The sequence below is a fragment of the Zingiber officinale genome, chromosome 3A (assembly GCF_018446385.1).
Source record: "Zingiber officinale cultivar Zhangliang chromosome 3A, Zo_v1.1, whole genome shotgun sequence".
Classification (NCBI taxonomy): Eukaryota; Viridiplantae; Streptophyta; class Magnoliopsida; order Zingiberales; family Zingiberaceae; genus Zingiber; species Zingiber officinale.
Genome location: NC_055990.1, coordinates 8477567 through 8484954, shown reverse-complemented (window position 1 = coordinate 8484954; position 7388 = coordinate 8477567).

Genomic DNA, 7388 nt, shown 5'->3' with positions numbered 1-7388 from the left:
AAAAAAAAGAGAGAAACCTAGCTATATGGTTCGGCCAAGTTGATTATAAGGCCTTAGGTCAAGAATTTTAGTTAGAAACCATACTAGTTGTACCTCTTTGTGATGTATGAATTTTTACATGTTTATAACTAAGGTTTTTATGCTTCATATGGAATGAAATGGTGGTAAACCCTACTGATATGGTTGGCAAAAATTGAATAAATGGGTTAGGGTTTAAGTTTTTGAACTCAAATATGCTTAGAACATGAAGTACAATACCTTGTAGGCACTTAGATTAAATGGGCTTGTTATAAGTTTAAGTTTTATACTTCTTATGGAATAAAATGATATGGAACTCTACTGATATGATTCGGCCAAATGAAAATAAAAGGGTTAGGGTTAGAGTTTTGAACTCAAATAGGCTTATTCATGAAGTATGGTTCCTTGTAAGTACTTGTACAATATTCTATAGGTACTTAGATTAAATGTGCATGCTACATGTTTAAGTTTTATGCTTCCTAAGGGATAAAAAGACATGAAACCTTACTGATATGTTTTGGCCAAATGAAAATAAAAGGGTTAGGGTTAGAGTTTTGAACTCAAATAGGCTTATTCATGAAGTATGGTTCCTTGTAGGTACTTGTACTATGCTCTATAGGAACTTAGATTAAATGTGCATGTTACATGTTTAAGACTTATGCTTCTTATGGAGTAGAATGATATGAAATCCTACTGATATGTTTCGGCCAAATTGAAATAAATGGGTTAGAGTTAGAGTTTTGAACTCAAACATGCTTATTCATGAAGTATATTGCCTTGTATGTGCTTAGATCAAGTTTACATGCTATGTGGATAAGTTTTATGCTTCATATGGAACCAAATGATATAAGAACCCTACTGATATTTTTTGTCCAAATTGAGATAAATGGGTTAAGGTTAGAGTTTTGAACTCAAACATGCTTATTCATGAAGTATATTACCTTGTATGTGCTTAGATCAAGTTTACATGCTATGTGGATAAGTTTTATGCTTCATATGGAACCAAATGATATAAGAACCCTACTGATATGTTTTGTCCAAATTGAGATAAACGGGTTAAGGTTAGAGTTTTGAACTCAAACATGCTTATTCATGAAGTATATTACCTTGTATGTGCTTAGATTAAGTTTTACATGTTATGTGGGTAAGTTCTATGCTTAATATGGAATGAAATGAGGATGAAACCTACTGATATGGTTCGACCAAGATGGATAAATTGGGTTAGGAAAGAGTTTAAACCTAACCAAACATGCTTAGCATTTTCATGATATGTAGTCTTTGATATATATAAGTGGAGTAAGCTTTCATGCTTTATGATATGTTGCATTTCTATGTCTTATGATAAGATGTGCCATGTTTATGATATGACATGATAGACTTATGACATGATATGCCATGTTAATGATATGATATGCTAGACTCATGATATGATATGCCATGTTCATGATATGTATGTTAAGTTCATGAGATGATATGCCATGTTTGATGATATGAAAATGACATGTTATGCTTTATGTTATGATAAGAACATGTTATGTTTCATAATGCATGTATGAATGACTTATGTAAGAAGAAAAGCCTAAAGAGTTGCTTCCCTTAAGCTGGGACCAAGAGCACTCTTCATGTTATGGAAAAGAGTTGCTTCCCTTAAGTTGGGATCAAGAGCACTCTTCGTGCTTTGGTAAAGAGATGCTTCCCTTAAGTTGGGATCAAGAGCTCTCTTAATGATATGACAAGAATTATGACATGTATGATATGATGAGATATGATATGCATGATATTTTACCTTGTATGGCTTGTACCTAGGGTGGGCTCCATAAGCGCCCCGGGGTCGACGGACTATGAACGGACCTCGTTAAGGGATGGGCTCCTCAGTACGCCCCTAGGTCGACGGACTATGAACGGACCTAGATCCCTAGTCGGTTCGGGGCTAGCTACCCTGTCCTAGGGATTGCGCGCATTTATGTTTACATGTGGTACAAGCCATGGCCCTTCTCATGATGATGATGATATGATATTCATGTATGTATACTATATGTTTTGAAAGAAGCATGATGCATATGTGCATTCCATGATACATGTTTTAAAAATATACATATTGCATCTACATGCACATATTTATGAAATTATGTTTATGCACCCTTATGAACAGGTATGAGTTATGATACTTGTTTACATGACATGATAGGCTTCATGATATGTGCTTACAGAATGTGATATGAATCATGATATGCACTCACATGATATACTTTGATATGTTATGCTCCTTATGTGATATGATATATTATGTTCTGCTTTCTCTCATGTTATGCTATGAGTTGTTATGGTTTTTACATGATAAGATATGTTCTATGTTATGACTCTCCATGCTATGTTATGATATGCTATGTTTTCTACATGTTATGTTATGTTATGTGTTTTTCGGATTTATGGGTAGGCAAGGATCTCACTAAGCCTTTGGCTTATAGCTACACGTTTTCCTTATACTGTAGATAACGGCAAGGAATGGATTGTTTAAGGGGAGCAGAGCAGGAAAGGCAAGGAAGATGTGTGTGGAAGTGCTGGTGGATAGATCTATTTAAGTTTCTTTGAATTATCTAAGTTATGCATGTGAACAATGTTGGACCTATGCTTATGATGATGATTTCAGCTAGTATTTCATACACTTATGATATTTTACTCATGTTAGAATAATGATGATATGATGATAATGTTCAGTATGCTTTGATTCACATGCCATGATAAGTAAACTAAATGCATATGAAAAAAAAAAATTAAATAAGTCTTCCGCTGCCATGAATCCATATGCATTAGTATAATTGATGTCTATGTTTCAGTGACGTCCGTCCCTCCGGGGTGGCCTTAGTTCTACCTGGAAGGGCGGGCGTTACACTAACTCTGCGTCCTGCTGAGCTCTCTGAGGTCCCAACAGCTGGGCCTCACCAACCTCATCCCAAAGAGTGGGTGTCCGACAAGGCCTACCATACAACGCTTTAAACGGTGCCATCTGGATAGCCGAATGAAAGCTGTTGTTGTAGGCAAACTCAACCAACGACAGATGGTCCTCCCAACTGCCTCCGAAATCCATAACACAAGACCTCAGCAGATCCTCAAGAGTCTGAATAGTTCGCTCTGACTGTCCATCAGTCTGAGGATGGAAAGCTGTACTGAAACGTAGCTGTGTGCCCAAGGCCTGCTGCAGACTCTGCCAGAAACGAGACGTAAACCGTGGATCTCTATCTGAAATGATACTCAAAGGAACACCATGTAGTCTGATGATCTCTCGGCAGTACAAATCTGCCAATCGATCCAGGGGATCAGTCCTCCGGATCGCTAAGAAATGCGCAGATTTGGTTAATCGATCAACGATTACTCAAATCGCGTCATGGCCTCGTCGTGTCCTCGGCAAACCTACCACAAAGTCCATGGTAATGTGATCCCACTTCCACTCAGGAACAGGAATCCGCTGAAGTAAACTTGGTCTACGGTGCTCGGCCTTCACCTGCTGACAGACAAGACATCTAGCTACGAAATCCGCGATGTCTTTCTTCATGTCGTTCCACCAGTAGGAACGTCTCAAGTCTGGATACATACGGGTCCCACCTGGATGGATCGCAAATCGAGAGCGGTGAGCCTCCTGAAGTAGCTCCTGTAGGACCGGATGAGACTGGGGTACACATAATCTACCTCGAAAGTATGTAACACCCTCCTCGTCTCGTAAACTCGAAGCTATCGAAATGAACCGCAAATGTTGATCACTAGCACGGCCTCGGATCTTCGCACCGATCGACGATCGAGCAACCATGGTAACAAGAATACCCTGCTCAGATCCTCCCTCAAGGTCTAACTCGGAGAAACCCTAAACCAAGTCTCAGAAACTCGGTGACATGCCAAAGTCCCTCTGGACTTTCTGTGCATCTCAACTACATTAGCTTTCACGGTGATAGCTAATAGTACAATCGTAGTCCTTAGAACTCCATCCATCTCCTCCGTCGAGATTAAGCTCCTTCCGAGTAAAATGTATTTGAGACTCTTATGATCGGTGAGAATCTCAAATGTGATACATATAAATGATGTCGCCATAGCTTCAAAGCAAAGATGATGGCGGCTAACTCCAGTCATGAATGGTAGTTCTTCTCATGCTCCTTCACCGACGAGAAGCATAAGAGACTACTCGGCCGTGCTGCATCAGAACAGCACCCAAAGGTGTAGAGTACAAATCCGTCCTCTCCGGAAGGTAAAACCAAAGCGAGCCGACACTAATCTCCGCTTGCTCCTGAAAGCGTGGGCTCCTGACCACGTGAACTTCACGCCTTTCACGGTAATGTCGGTGGCATAGCAATACGAGAAACCCTCGACAACGTCGATAATAATCCAAAACTACGAAGACCGCTCCCATCCGGTGACCTCGATCTTCGAGGATCAATCAAATACCGCTAGAAACCACGTGTCCCTAAAACCGATCAGAATGCACACTTGCTGAACTTCGCGTACAACTGATGTCGTCTAAGAATCTCCAAATTGTGCGAAGATGCTGTGCATGCTCCTCCGAACGTGAGTAGACCAATATATCATCAATGAAGACGATAACAAATCGGTCCAGATACTCCTGCTGTTCATCAAGTCCATAAACACCTGGAGCATTGGTAAGCCCAAATGGCATTACTAAAACTCATAATGTCCGTGATCCGTACGGAAAGTCGTCAATATCCGAGTCTCGACTCTCACCGATGATATCCGGATCGCAGATCAATCTTAGAATACACTGATCTGGGCTGATCAAACAAATCCTCAATCCGTGGCAGTGGATATTTACATTCAGCTGCCTATAGTCAATACACAACCTCATGGTGCCGTCCTTTTTCTTGACACTGAAGAACCCCATGGTGAAACACTAGGGCGAATAAATCCCCTATCTAGAAGCTCCCGGAGTTGAACCTTCAGCTCGCTCAACTCTTTTGGTGCCATACGATACGGAGCTTTCGAATCAGCCCAATAGCGAACTCCACTTGCCTCTTGGGAGGCAAACCGCAGCTCCGAAATACATCCGAGTACCCGCAGTGGAATGTCGAGTCGAACCATCCTCAAGATCGATCAAAGATAGCAAACCATGAGGAGACAAGAGCTTCGCGCTACCGAAATAATGGAGATGCTGTCATCTCTGATGCCAGTGAAACTCCACGAGGGTTGGTTCGGAGGCTGGAAGGTGACCCCCCTCGTCTGGCAATCAACGGTAGCATGATATACTGACAGCCAATCCATGCCAAGTATGATATCAAACTCGACCATCTCCAAAACTAAAAGATCTACCGTAAGTATCATGTTGCCAAAGTCTAATGGGCAACCTCTGATCTCCTGGGTGACTTCTAAAGTATCACCGGACGGTAGAGAGACAGTCAATCGCTGGGGTCTACAAGTTGGTAATCTACCAATCTCCCGCATAAAGGTACGGGATATAAAAGAGTGTGAGCTACCAGTATCAATCAATATATCAGCGGAAAATGCATAAACGAAAATCGTACCGCGGAAAACGGATGCGCATCCTCTCGGGTAATCGCATGAACCCGCCTCGGAGGAGGAGGTGGTACGGCCACGGCCTGCCAGTGAGGCGCTGCTGGACTATGTGCCAGATAAGACTAAGAGGATGATGACTGGCCGATCGAGTTTGTACCGCTTCGAGTCGGAAAATAAGGTCTGGAACAAAACTGGGGGTGCTATATACTAGAGTACTCCGCCCATGCATGCCAAATGCCGCCGAGGGAGCCGCTCCACTGACGCCGTGAGGGTGAAAATCTCGCCTCCTCGCCGAGACACCGATCGACTAGATCGCCCCTGCTCGACCGTCCGGAGCCGAGCCTTCACCGACAATCCCCGCTGCAATAAAAGCAACCGATCGAAATGTCAAGTGATGTGGTCTCTAGAACCACATCGAAACACTGTATATCACTGGTGGACAGTTTCCGAGGAAGACTGCCCTGACTTCTAAGGCCTACGAGATACCCTAGAAGAACTCGACCGACTGTCGCGACTACTCGATCTGCCGTGTCACCGGATCGCCTCGATGTCCGATTCGTATGCCTCCTTTTCTGTCCGGATATGCGTGGCGAGCTAACTCTATCATCAAAGCTCGCCGCTGCATCGTAGTAGGATGCGATCCCTAAACCGCAAGTCGTATATGCAGATAACCATCTAACTCGAATAAATCAGTACGTCCTCCGACTAACTCGACAAAACTTAGCCAACCGGTTGAATTCATGATATATTCGACCACCGAATTGTTCCTCGACTCATAAATCGCCGACGAGCCATCCGATAAGACAATGGAAAGAAGCGGCTCAAAAGCCTCTCAACTCGTCCACGTGACGCCGCCACCAATAATAGAACGCCGAGCAATCCACGGGCATTAGCTTCATCTCATAAATGTTAGGCGAAGCTCTGCTTTCTCCCACTCGGAGCAAGCCATATAGAAGAAAGTCTGCCCATAGTCTCTATCCACGAGCAGAGCATACCCGGATCAAGATCTCCGCGGAAAAGAGTGAAACGAGTCTTCATCGACTCAACCAATGGAATCCTAGCTCGTGCAATGACAATATCAGTGAGCTGTGTCGGGAGCGAGCCGATACTATGTGGTACCGCTGGAATAAATCGGAGGTGGAACTCCGTGATATATCGAAGCATAAGCCGTGGTACCGCCGGTGAACATAAGTGGTCGCATGAAGGTACAGATGATGGTACCGGATCGGAGGAGTAACCGGTGTATACAGATATCAAAAGGTGTCGGGTACATGGTGTACCGAATACCGTATCTGTGGCCGGAGCGTATGCACGCCAATGGTACCCGGTACCGGAACTATGAGGGATAGGTACGCCAGACAACCGGTAGGTACCTCTAGTCCGAAGCCCAACGTGCCGATGCCGAGTCGTCGACAGCTCACTAACAGTGGGCATCTCTGGCATATCCAGAGATCCCGTGGTCCTCGCACGTGGTCGTCCACCACCACGTCTCGCAGCAATATGAGTAGATCGTCTCATATCTGTTAAATTAAATTACAGATATTACTACAAGTATAAATATCATAAAATAAACATCATACCTATTTAATGTCTGGAGATGTTCCGTCGCTGTCCAGTCCCCAACTTTTGACCTCAAAATTCCGAACGAGAATATCGCCGGAAGTCCAAATAAATCCGAAACATAACCATATCGAAAATCCGAAAATGCCCAGTTTGACTCGCAAACCTGGCTAACCCAAACATATCCAGAATACCAACAACAGGTATCCGATAAATCTCCAGAACACCAAAAGCAGGTATCTTAACCTGGCTCTGATACCAAATACCAAATAAATTGGTATCAGACAAATCTCGGA